Source organism: Magnolia sinica, chromosome 16 (genome assembly GCF_029962835.1).
Source record: "Magnolia sinica isolate HGM2019 chromosome 16, MsV1, whole genome shotgun sequence".
In the NCBI taxonomy this organism is placed as follows: domain Eukaryota; kingdom Viridiplantae; phylum Streptophyta; class Magnoliopsida; order Magnoliales; family Magnoliaceae; genus Magnolia; species Magnolia sinica.
Genome location: NC_080588.1, coordinates 56053813 through 56068303, shown reverse-complemented (window position 1 = coordinate 56068303; position 14491 = coordinate 56053813). Strand labels below are relative to the sequence as shown.

The 14491-nt window shown below is 39.3% G+C and overlaps 1 non-coding gene across 1 annotated transcript; it reads right to left on the bottom strand.

Annotated features, from left to right (window-relative positions):
• Positions 1–369: 369 nt before the first annotated feature.
• Positions 370–476, bottom strand: LOC131230103 (small nucleolar RNA R71). Its single transcript, XR_009163827.1, has one exon. It is a non-coding gene; the product is annotated as a small nucleolar RNA R71 (small nucleolar RNA).
• Positions 477–14491: the final 14015 nt, after the last annotated feature.

The following is a 14491-nucleotide window of genomic DNA, read 5'->3' as shown; positions in this document are numbered from 1 at the left end:
ATCCTAATATATGATTGTTGTTAGGATTAGTGTAATAGGATTTTAAATTGTTATAAAATTTTATAAAAGTCTTATTCACCCCCCTCTAGGACATATTGGCATATTCCTCCTTCAACTAAAGCGGTCATTACCGCAAATTCAAGATTCTGAAAGTCCCTACTTGCACCTCAAGGACTTTGAGGAAGTGATTGTAACATTACAAGTAAACAATGGTAATAGGGTTGCACTTAAACTTAGGTTATTCTCATTTTCGATCTAAGGGATCAGGCCAAAGCATGGCTCAAGTCTCTATGACCTCATATCATCACTACATTACAAGCCTTAAGTCGGGAGTTTTTGAAAAAATTCTTTCCCGAGCACAAAACAAATGCACTTAAACAGGAAATCATATCGTTCTCCCAAAAGGGGAATGAACTATTTTTCCAAGCTTGGGAGTGCTTCAAAGACCTTCTACTCACTTGCCCACATCATGGTTATGAACCATGACACTTGATTGATGCTTTCTGAAAAGGGCTCACCATGGATACCCGTCAGTTCATAGAGATGATGTGTGGTGGAACCTTTCTTGACAAGGATCATAATGAGGCTTGGGATTTTCTAAACATGTTAGTAGAGAATACTCAGTCATGGGATGTCTCTGCTAAACCAGCCCAAACTAAACCCATTCCTAGAAAGAAAGCGGGGATGTACGTCCTAAGAGAGGAAAACGACCTTAATGCAAAATTCGCTGCATTAGCTAGAAAGGTCGAAGCCTTGAAAATTATGAAGGTTGATGAATTTAAAGAAAATACTTCCTTAGATAATTTTTGTAGCATTTGTGGTGGTGTCGACCATGATATAAAGGATTGTCCAACAATCTCAGTTATATAAGATATCATGCATAAGCATAGGCAAGCAAATGCTATAAATAACTACTAAAGGCTAGTTGTGCAACCAATGGGAAACACGTGCAATCTAAATTGGCATAACCATCCTAATCTTAGATGGAGGAGTGGACCACAAATTAATGAGCCCAATGCACCTCAAGGGCTTCTACAAAACTTCTTTGGGGCATCTAAGAATGCACCATATGTGCCCCCACCAAAACGATCATCTGTGGAGGACGCATTGACCGCATCCATGAACTCTCAAGTTCAAATGAATCAGTCTCTAATCCAATTAATTCAGGAATTAAAGACGGCCATAGCTAGGATTGAGACTCAACTAAATGCTAAGGAAAAATACACACTTCCTTCTCAACCTATGCCAAACCCTACAAATACACATTTTATTGGAGACTCAAATCCAAGTGAGCTACATCATGAATAAGCTAAGGCCATCATTACCTTGAGAAGTGGAAAAGAGGTCGATAACAAGATAATGCAACCAGTAGAAATACCGGAGGATGAGCCACTGTCTCAAGAGAATGATGAACCGCCTATGGTTCAAGAGCCACGACAACAAAAGGATAAAGAGACTAAGTCACATGAGCCTCCAGTTCCATTCCCATCTAGACTTTAGAACCCAATTGTCCCCATGAAATATCAAGAGGTGTTAGATGTGCTCCAAAAGGTTATTGTCAATATTCCTCGGCTTGATGTCATTAGACAAATTCCATCATATGTTAAATATCTCAAGAACTTGTGCATTGTAAAGAGGAAATTAAATATGCACAAGAAGACCTTCCTCACTGAGAAAGTGAGGGCTATCATTCAGAAAAGGGTTGTACCCAAATACAAAGACCCGAGAAGTCCCACTATTCCTTGTATTATTGGGAATTTTCAAATTGAGCATATTTTCCTAAATTTTGGTGCAAGTGTCAACTTAGTACCTTATTCGGTTTACTAACAAATGGAGTTAGGCCACGATTACAACCACGATTACACTCCAACTTGTTGACCGCTCCATTAAAGTACCAAGGAGAATTTTAGAGGATGTGTTAGTCCAAGTGAAGCAATTCTACTTCCCTGTAGATTTTATTATACTAGACATTGAACCATGTGTAAAAGCTAGCGCTCAAGTTCCCATTATTTTAGGCCACCCATTCTTAGTAACTTCCAATGCAATTATCAATTGTAGGAATGGAATGATGAAGTTGTCCTTTGGTAACATGACCTTAGAGCTAAATATTTTCAATCTATGTAAGTAGCCCATAGACAATAATGAGATCCATTAGCTGAATTTTATGGACTGCTTGACAGAGGAAGAGGAATTGGAACATAGCCTATCTAAGGAATTGACTAAAGTCTTTGGGGACTTGAAAAATTCTAATTTAGAAAAAGTGCTAGCTAAAATTTGTAATGATAATGGGAGCACAACCACCTAGGATATTGGTACATACCGATGGAGACTGTACACTCATATCTTGTCTATCGAGGACTTACGACCTTTGTCATCACCAACCAATGCTCCAAAGTTTGATCTAAAACCACTACCAAATGAGCTTAAGTATGTATACTTGGGTGAAAATGAAACTTATCCTATGGTGATCTCTTCATTTTTAGACAAGGATCAAGAGATTAAATTGTTGAATGTTCTAAGGGACCACAAAGGAGCCTTGGGCTAGGCCATTTCTGACATTAAGGATATAAGCCCTTCCATATGCACCCATCGAATCCACCTCGATGAGGACGTCAAACCAATTAGACAACATCAAAGGCGTCTCAATCTAAACATGATGGAAGTTGTAAAAAATGAGGTGATTAAATTATTAGATGTGAGAATCATTTACTCAATATTTGATAGTGTTTGGGTGAGTCTAACCCAAGTAGTTTCAAAGAAATTCGGAATAACTATCGTACAAAATTCTAATAATGAACTCATACCAACATATGTCACTACTGGTTGGCGTGTTTGCATTGACTATAGAAAATTGAATACGGTCACAAAGAATGACCATTTCCTTTACCATTCATTGATCAAGTTTTAGAGAGGGTGGCAGGTCACTCCTTTTATAGCTTCCTTGATGGATATTCCGGATATAACCAAATAGAGATAGCCCTGGAAGACCAAGAGAAAACCACGTTCACTTGTCCATTCGTAACATTTTCTTTTAAACGAATGTCATTTGGATTATGCAACACCCCTGCAACTTTCCAACGGTATATGTTAAGTATTTGTTTTCAAATATGGCTAGAAAGTTTCTTAAGGTTTTCATGGATGACTTCTCTATATTTGGGAGTAGTTTTGAGAAATGCCTCAACAATTTATCTCTTGTCTTATCTAAGTGTAAAGAGAAGAGCCTTGTCTTAAATTGAAAGAAGTGTCATTTCATGGTTCAAAAGAAAATTATTTTGGGTTATGTTATCTCCAAAAATGAAATCGAGGTAGATCGCTCAAAACTCGACATTATTGTTAATCTACCTATTGCCCGAACTATTAGAGATATTAGATCACTTCTAGGGCACACCGGTTTCTATAGAAAATTCATCAAGGACTTTAGTGTCATTACTATACCATTGACTAATCTTCTTCAAAAGGATGTCTCATTTAAGTGGACAGATGCGTGTGTAAGTGCCTTTAATAAAATTAAATCATCTCTTACTACTTCACCTATCATGCGTCCACCAGATTGGACACTTTCTTTTGAACTAATGTGCGATGCAAGTGATTATGCCATAGGGGTTGTTTTGGGCCAAAAGAAAGATAAATGGCTCTACATTATTCTCTATGCGAGTAGAACTCTAAACTTAACCCAAGCGAACTAAAAAGGAGTTACTTGCAGTAGTTTTTACTTTAGGTAAGTTTAAGTCCAACTTGCTTGGATCCAAAGTGGTCATTTTCATGGACCACTCAGCTTTGAAATATTTTCTATCTAAGAAGGATGCAAAGCTGAGACTTTTGAGATAGATCCTCCTGCTATAGGAATTTGACTTAGAGATAAAAGATAAGAAATGAGTAGAGAACATAGTGGCCGATCACCTTTCCAGATTGATGTTAGATGATTCCACTGAGGAGATGCATATCCAGGACACTTTCCCTAATGAAAAATTATTTGTGATCTCCAAATTGCCTTGGTATACGAATATAGTAAACTATCTTGTTACAGAAAAAATGTCATATCATTGGAAGTCACAAGATAGGAAGCGTTTTAAAACCGAGTTTAGGAATTTATTCTGGGATGACTTGTATTTATATAAATATGGGACTAATCAGATTTTTAAACGTTGTGTCCTAGAGGATGAAGTTCAGAGTGTTATTTCCTTTTGGGACATGGAAGCATGTGGTGGACATTTTTCTACTAAGAAAATCACTGTAAGAATTCTGTAATGTGGGTTTTACTGGCCCACCATGTTTAAAGACACTCATGCTTTCTGTGTTCCTTGTGATAGATGTCAAAGATTGAGAAAAGTGTCCCAACGTAACATGATGGCTTTATCCCTTATTTTACCATTGAAAATTTTTATTGTTAGGGTATTGATTTTATAGGCCCATTTCCATCTTCTTTTGGATTTATTTATATATTGGTTGGTGTGGACTATGTTTTCAAGTTGATTGAGGCAGTTCTAAGTAGGACCAATGATAATAAAGTTGTCACGCTCCAAACCCAGAAACCAGACTCTCATAATTCCATATCGCCGAATTTAGTGCCGACAGCCTTCGTAGTACCCCATTCTCGGCTCCTAGCACGTATACGCCAAATTTTGATCCTAGGATCCTACAAGGAGAATTTTCCAACGTACATTTAACCCATAATGAGCATAACCACATGTTTACCCAAATCACAAAGGTAACATCATCATCACATATCTACTAATATAAATATTTAAATATAATGCTGAAAGGGAAATACATATATCGAAATCAAAGCTCCAGAAGACAGTTGCACGCTCCAAGCTCAATGCTGTTACGACCTAACTCCACCTGCACACATCTATTGTGCATAAGCTTATAGAAAGCTTAGAGGTTGGTGAAAGTGTGTGCGCAAGGTAAGTGCTAAGCACATAAATACAACGCCATAATCATACAATGTCAGAAATACTGGTAAGATCATGATACAATATCATAGTAAGTAGAAATACTGACAAGTTCATGAGTCAATCAATATCAGAATACGTAATACAAATCAGTTATACAAATGAGGAGTCATAAATAGCCAAATATAAGATGTTGATGATGCAATGTAATATACAATTCCTGATGAGTTTACTAATAGCATTAGCCATACCTAGACCATATAAATGCAGAAACACATAATCCAAAATGCCATATTCTGCGGATGTAATGCAATATGCGGTGCGAATGAAATGACCATGTTGGATTGTGAAGTCAGGATAATAGTATGTAGTATCTCAAGCTATGGGGTCCATCACAAGGGACTTCTATCCAAATCATTCTCATACCTAAATTTGGATAGTCAGACTCAATGTGGTAAACTCCTGATCTCAGGTTAGTTGCATGCCCCAACCGAAATCTTAGTCATTACAAAGGTACATGTAATAAATAGTTGCGCACCACCAGCCCGAGTGGATAGTGAATGAATGAATGAACGAGTATACAACTCCTACTCAATAAGTCCACATATTAGTACTGTACATCTTTGGGATCATCACCGGGGTCTATTACACTCCAAAATGGCTACCACCCCTGCAAGCCGCGCAACCTAGCGAATGAAAAAGACCTCAATACCCATATCTAGCAGTATACCAATGCCTACCTGGCTCATCGATAGCGGACCCATTTGGGAGCTGGTCAAACTTAGCTTAGCTTATAGCCCCCTCACTCGGGCGGATAAGGCCACACACCCTCCCAACCGACCACAACACAGTTGGAGACGCGGCCTCCTGGTATTTGGCACTTGGGCGCTCATGTATCCACTTGGTTACGATGTTAGGGCGTCATCTGGTACCAAGAGGGTTTAGGAATTTTCACCCAAGGCCATTTATGGCAGCTCGATGTTAGAACAGATTTTCAGTGTCCCATCTGGCCATCCACGATATGCCTATGGAGGCTACGGCCCAAATGTTGCAAGGGCGTAAAGTAATTACAACACACAATGCAAGATGTATGAGTCATACAATCAAGTCATGCATCAATCTTGCGCATACCTCGCTCTCATGTGAGATAACCTCCGCCTATCAGGGAGTCTCATAACAACCGGCACTATGGCATATGCAATGTCAATCATATCTCCTAACAAACATGTAGATGATGCGTATGGGCATGTAACATGATGCAATGCTGTCACATACTCATAATCGATATCAATAACTGGCATCGACAATCGACCTCTACAATGTAGACATTTAACCAACATTGCCTCCTAGGAATGGCCCACATAGAGCTTAACATATAGTGGACCCATAACCTCACACAAGGGCCAAATATACAACACCATGGGCCTCACTCAAGATCTTAATACACATCACAATGAGCCTTTCACATGGGCCTAACATACATCACAATGGGCCTCATCACTTGGCCCTCAAATGCATCACAATGGGCCTCATCACATCGGCCTCATATACATCACATTGGGCCTTAAACACGAGCTGAATACACATCACAATGGGCCTCAAATACGGGCCACATGTACATCACATTAGGCATCAAACACGGGCCAAATGCACATTACGATGGGCCTCAAATACGGGTCACATATGCATCTCATTAGGCCTCGACAATCAGAATCGGCCTCGACAATTGAAATCGAAATCGGACTCAACAATCGGCCTCGACAATCGGAATCGGGATCTTCCTCAATAATCAGCCTCGATAATTGGAATCAGCCTTGATAATCAACCTCGACAATCAGAATTGGAATCGGCCTCAACAATCAGCCTTGACAATCGGAATCGGCCTCAACAATCGGCTTCGACCATCAAAATTGGGATCTGCCTCAACAATCGGCCTCGACAATCAGAATCGGTATCAGAATAGGCCTCGATAATTGGCCTTGATAATCAAAATCTATATCAGAATTGGCCTCAATAATCGGCCTCGACAATCGGAATCAATATCAGAATAGGCCTCGATAATTAGCATCGACAATCGGAATCGGTATCGACAAGTGAAATTAGCCTTGAAAATCGAAATCGGCCTCGACAATCTAAATCAGAATCAGAATCGGCCTCGATAATCAGCCTCGACAATCGGAATCGGTATCGGAATAGGCCTCGATAATCGGCCTCAAAATCAGCCTCAAAAATTGAAATCGGTATCGACAAGCGAAATTGACCTCAACAATCGAAATCGAAATTAGCCTCAACAATCAAAATCGGCCTCATCAATCGAACTCGGCCTCGATAATCAGAATCGGCCTCGACAATTGGAATCGGCCTAACAAAGGGCCTAAGGAAAGGTCACAATGTGGACATCTAACCATTATTATACATCAATGTGGACATTGAACCATCATTGCTCCCAAGGGGTGGCCCACATAAAGTCAAACATCATAGTGGGCTCATGGCCTCACACAAGAGTCATATATACATCAAGTGAGACACATAGCATGGGCCTCATATACATCACAATGGGCCACATATCTGTGCCGCATATACATCACTATGGGCCTTACCAAATGGGCTAGAAATATATGGAAATCTATCACAATGGATCACAACCCATGGGCTTTAAATGCACAAGAAGTAGGCCCTGCATATGGGCCTCAAATACATTAAGTGGACCGCATCAATGGGCCGCACCAATGGGCTTCATACACACAATAGGTGGGCCCTGCTCATAGGCCCCAAATACATAACATGTGGCCCCTACACATGGGTCTCATATGCATCAAATGGGCCACGTATCTGGGCCACGAATACATCAAAAGGGCCACGCGCTATAGGCCTAATATATATTACAATGGGCCTTGCCCATAGGCCATGAATATATCACAATGGGTTTGCCCATTGGGCCTCAAATACATGATAGGTGGGCCCTACACATGGGCCAAAAATACATCATATCAGGCTTCATTAAATGGGCCTCATCATATATATAGTGGGCTGGATGGGGCCCCTCATACTGTAACAAAACAGATGGGTATACTTCAAGGTGGCCCTACACATATAGCAAGTGGGCCTGCACCTCCAAATGGGCCCTCCAGATGAGCAACTTGGATATACGACACATCGAGTGGAATACAAAAACATACGTCATGGTGGATTTCCAATAGATGGATGGACGGTTCAGATGTAACACATACATGAGAGTGAGACCCATGAGCACGTTAGATGGATGGACGGCTCAGGTGTAACACATACATTAGAGTGGGGCCTACGAGCACGTCAGATGGATGGATGACTCAAATGTAACACATACATCAGAGTGGGGCCCACGAGCATATCAGATGGATGGACAACTCGGATGTAACACATACATCAGAGTGGGGCCCACGAGCACGTCAGATGGATGGGCGGCTCGGAATAGATGCAGCAAGGTGGGCTCCAACATGCATGTGGCCCCACCACAATATACATATATATATATACACATCTGATGGGTCCCACGTGGGGCCCACCATAATATATAATATATTTATATATAATATATATGCTATCTTATATATTTTATACTTTTATATTTTTATATTATTATTATTATTATTATTATTTAAAAAAAAAGAAACACCAGCGTCTAGATGGATGGACACTGAATAAACTCCTACATTCTGCGGCCCACCATCCAAGCAATGGATGGTGTGGATTTAACAATCCAGCAGCATTTGCTGCAAGGGACCCACCGTCCTAACTTTCTATGGATGGTGTGGATAAGCACCTCAACATGGTGGGCCACACGTGTGGCCCACAGACCTGGATAAAGCCGATATCTGTGTGTTTCCTTCATCCAGGCCCCACTGTCTGCAGATGGGCGGTCTAGATGTAGATCCAATGCATTAGGGGCCACCGTCCTAGCTGATAGACGGTGCAGATATAACAAACACACCAAGGTGAGTCCCACAGCCACTAGACGGCATGAACATGAGACACATACATTATGTTGGCCCCACAGAACTTGCTGACGTCAGTCAGCAATGGGACCCACTAAGCTTGGTGGTGTCAATACACCAGCTATATAACTGGTGTGAGGTCTCCATCCAACCCATTTTCCATATCAGGAGGGTCCCTCATGCACGGCCCACCAGAACTTGGTGTTGCTGTACACTTGCCAATCAGTTTTCAAGGTGGGGTCCATCTTGTGGATGGCGTAGATCAAGTGGGCTATACAATCATCATCATCATCAAGAATAAAAAGAAAGAGAGAGAGAGAGAGAACGGTGATGATGGGAGGAGCTCTGCCACTATGAGCTCCTCCATGATACAATGCATACATCAAGATGGGTCCCACCACAAGTGGGCCCTTAAATCACTAAATCTAAGCAAAACATATAAATCTAACCCTAAGAAAGCACCCACCTTGATCTTCTCGGACTTCTTCTTCCATTAACGCATCCTAAAGCTCCGAGGGATGCATTTCAACTATGGAGATGATCTTTGGATGGTGGGATTGGGTGGTAGGGAGGTGGGCCACACCTAGCTTCTCCATGGAAACCATGGACATTGGGTGCTTGGGTTACTTAGGAGAATGAGTAGAAAACAAGAGAGAGAGAGAGAGAAGATGTAAGGAGAGAGGGATGGGAGGAATGGGTTGTTGTAAGGAAGGGTTGACTTTGGGGATGTGAGAGAGAGGGTGTCATGCTTTGTTGGTGGGAAAGTGATGGGCTAGGTACTTGCTTGTACTTTGATTGATTGATGTGGGGGGTTGTAGAAATTCCCTCAGAATTTGCAATGCACGGTATTTTCCTTGAACTGAACACGGGCCCACATCTCCTGGCCTGGGTATCGCCTCGGCGTGTAATATGCAGCATCAGAACCGCAGTGATGGTGCGGTCGCTAGGGTATAAGTTTCGGGTTGAGATGACTCTAGAATGCGGAATATAACTCAGGATCGCGTGCAATTACTGATAACAAATCGCAGGTCACTGGAATTCAACCAAGAGGACTATGGAAGTCTTCGAAACGGTATGGGCTAGGATACAGGTCTTACAAAAGTGGTCATACGATTCCTTGAGGAAAATATTTTTTCTAGATTTGGAACTCTAAAGGCCTTCATTAGTGATGGCATGTCTCACTTTTGTAATAGAACATTTGAGGCTTTGATAAAGAAATATGGCATCAAGTATAAAGTGAGCACCCCATACCACCCACAAACGAGTGGGCAAGCTGAGATATCTAATTGGGAAATCAAACACATTTTGGAGAAAACTATGAGGCCAAATAGGAATGATTGGTCCCTCAGACTATCTGATGCTTTACGGGCTTATAGGACGGCTTATAAGACCCCAATTGGAATGTCCCTATACAGATTGGTGTATGGGAAGGCTTGTCATTTGCCAGTGGAATTGGAACATAGAGCATACTGGGCAATTAAAAAGTTAAACTTTAATATGGACCAAGCAATGGATAAAGAAAATTAGAGTTGAATGAATTAGAGGAGTTGAGGAGAGACTCTTATAAAATTATAAAATCTACAAAAATAGGACCAAAGCTTTTCATGATAAAAATATCAGGAGGAAGAATTTTGAACCTCAGCAAAAGGTCTTATTGTACAATTCTCGTCTCCAGTTCTTTCTGGTAAAGTTAAGATCAAGATGGATAGGCCCCTTCATTGTGAAGAATGTTTATACTCATGAGGCTATTAAAATTGAGAATTCACGTAATGGCAATGTGTACAAGGTAAATGGTCAAAGATTAAAGCCTTATATGGAAAACTTTTATTTGAGAGAGGAGTCTGTCCCTCTTCATGAGCGAGAATATTCAGATTGATACTCCTAGTTTGACGGAGCATTTGTGAAAGATTTATATAATATTCAATTTTTTTTAGTGTCACCTAGGAGGTGAGTTTTTCATGGCCCATACTATTCATCATTTCTTTTATTTTTATTGTTCTCATATTTTCTGCATTAGACGTATCATTACATTGGGGACAATGTAGATTTTAGGTTAAGGGTATGGATAGTCATCCATGTGAGTTTATATTTTAGGACTAGTAGAGTCTACATTTTTTTGGTTTATGGGAAATTTTTTCAAATTTTTCAAAATACAATTTTTTATATACAACAGAGTGAACATGATATTATGCAAATTCCAAAGGAAAAGTTAATACTTAGTCTAAGTTGATAGTAGTCAGAATTCTGATAACTGAAAATTATAGACTTGAGTTCGATTATCTAATCACTCGTTTAGAGCGAGTTATAATTTAATGTACTGAATTTACAATACACCCTAGCTAACTAAGTGAGGAATATGATATATGAACTAGAATAACAAATTTTTATTCAAACAAGGTTCAATGAACTAGTACCATTGACATATGCTTTAAACGGGGAATATTGAAAAAAAAAACAGTGATGAAAGAAGAAAATTTTATTATAGAGTATGAATGTAATGACCATAACAATGGTGTCAGTAATCTGGAGAAAGGATACCTAAGTATCCATTATTGTTATCAGTACAAGTACGATACCTTAGTTTATGAAGCAAATCCGGTGGGAATCTTCATCTAAGGGTGGTCTATAATAATGAGGATATAATGATGAAAGAAAAAAGGGCATGAAGGAAATGAGATAACTAGAGATTTCATATTCCTGGAATGATTGAAAGGAGTTAAGATAAGGAACATGCATATTTCTCAAAGTTAGACTAGTGTCACTAAGCACCCAAGTATATTGAGTCATAACTATTTTAAATATTGATTAGGTCTCTGAACTCAAGGATGTAATGGATTAGGAAATTGAGATTCTAACTAACTTCAGACTCATGACAAGTGTTGCTTTATTTTGGAATTCATATGATGAATGGAGGCATAATTGTATAAATTTCTGAGTTTTGAACTATTTTTCATGTTTTCAATGTTTATGGGTAACATTTCTTGAAACCCTCACGAGACTATAACCCGTCCACTTGGGGAACCTAGGGGTTTAAAGGCTTGTTGCATATGCTAAATGCAATCGAGATTACCTACGAATGTGGTATAGTTAGAATTTTTATTTTCATTTTAATTTTGTTTCTAAAATTAGTTTTTATTCTTATTTTTATGTAAAAAATTTCTTCATTTATTTTGCTCGAGACTAACAAAATGCTGGTTGGGGGTGTGTTGAGCGTCAAATATTGCATATTTTCCCCTATCTATATCTTAGTTTTATGAACATTATACTGCTTAATGATATGTTTTACTCATGTTTGTGTTGCAAGGTGAACTTGAGAGCTTAGAGTGAAAATAATGTTAAAAGTGTGGATTTAATGCTCAAGACTCACCAAGGCAAAGAATAGACCTTTGGAGACCAAGATTGAAGATTTCAAGACCCTAAGAGTCAAGAAAACCAAGTGGAAAAGGAATGAAGTGTAGAACTTAGTGCAGAAATTCGCTGGATCTAAGCTTAAATGACATCAAACAAGCTTCGATGACATCGAAGCCAGTCTTCGATGACATCGAAGGAGTCTTAGATGACATAGAAGAATTACAAGAAAATCAAGTTTGGTTGTTGGACAAATTAGATGCAGTCTTGAATGACATCGAAGCCAATCTTAGATGACATCAAAAGCAGTTCAATATCATCTAAGGGTTTACGCAGAGCCTATGTGGAGTGAGAAAATTTAAGACATTTTTCAGATTTTTCAAATCAATTTGAAGGAGGGAGTTCCCCACTTATAAATAGGGCTTCCCAAGGCATTCCTAAGAATCATTCAGAGCATTCAAGGGCAAGATCTAGGGTTTTTTCTAGGATTTTTAGATCTTTACAAGTTCTTTTTAGATCTTTCTTTATTTATTTTTTCTTGCTTTCTTGTTGCTTTTCTATTCTGCAATTTAGTTATGTTTTTTTAGTTCCCTTTAGCCCAAGCTAGAAGAGAAGCACATTGGTTTAATGATTTTGTAAATTATGATGATTGATTATTTTTTAATGATTCTTGTCACCTCGAACATTTAAAAGAATTTACCTAAAAGCTTGCTGGACAGATTTGTGTCCCAATCCGATATCATCCAAGGTCCATCGATATCATAGAGATTTGAAATTTGAAGATATCGAGGTCTCTTCGAGACATCAAAAATCACATGATTTTCCTTAATTGCTTATTGGATACAAACTGACCAGATGTCAATTTTATCGAGCCGTTTTGATGAACTCGAGATTCGAAAGTCGATGATATCAATCCTGTTATCGATTCATCGAGAATTTAGCCCAAGATTCATTTTGGTTGCTGGACATCTGAAGTCCTCATTTCAATAACATCGAGTGAGTTTCGAGGACATCGATAATAGATTCTGATTTCATCAAAGCACTATCGATAAATCGACAAAGGCTGAAAATATAGGGATTTTCCTGATTTTGCAAAATAGTTTTCATACCTTAACCCCTATGTTGTTCTAACCATTTTTAAGGGTTTTATATACCTGGTGTTTTGGGACATGGAATGTGAGGCTAAGTGTACCTTTGTAGAGATCTAAAGCCACATCCAATTAAGGCAGACGCTTGAATGATCTTCCTATGGGGCTCACTTGTTTTGCCGACTCAACACTCATGCTAATTGACAAACCAGGGCACTTTCATTATCAAGTCATCATAATTTATTGATCATTAACTATGTGTGAAACTTTGAAGCTTGGGTATTATTTTAATTCTGTTAAATTTCATACCTTCAAAATCATTTCATTTATTTAGTTTCCGTTACTTAGTTAATTTTGTATTTGATTTTCTCATTCTCATAGATCATCTTCCTATGGGATCGACCCCTTTATTCACAGGATATTACTTATGAACCTCTACGCTTGGATGCAAGCAACAGTCATATCAAAGGGTGACAAGTTAGAATCCTCTCTCAAGCGGGGAGAGCATTTTTGGTGAAACATGTGCTTGGAAGCATCCCAGTCCATTCAATGGCAGCAGTCCACCTACCTTGACAGGTCCTGGCTACTTTGGAGGGTCATCTTGCAAACTTTTTCTGAGGTTGGTTAGACAGCAAGAGGAAATTGCATTGGAAGAGCTGGAAGCTGATTGCATTCCCTAAGTGTAACGCCCCGAATTTCAAGGGTCGAGTAGGAACTCGGCTCCCGAATTCCCGGGTGCCACATGTGCCCTAATGAGCTTCAGATTTTAATTACATTTGGATGATCTCATAAGTAATAAAGAGTTTAGTAAGGCATGAAGAATAAGTAAGTCATAAAGCAGTATCAAGTGCCACTAAATATAAAAATATCCAAACTACAAATCCAAAAAATATCCAAACAAGGAACTAGTTCCACTCATACATATGTCTCAAAGAGACTAGGGCCCTGGCCCATACCCCACGATCGCCCGAACTTGGACTAGAAGGATTCACCAAAAGTCTAGAAATACGCTCGCTCCTCTTCATCGTCCATGCTGTCGTCCCTGTATCTATAACGGTTCTGGTTGGTGTTTTAAAACACCATCCCAGAGTGGGAGTGAATGATCAACTTAGTGGTACCATTAACTATAAGTTACATAAGTTATCATGCACAAGAGTAAATTTAGTAAAAAGCATATATTCACAGA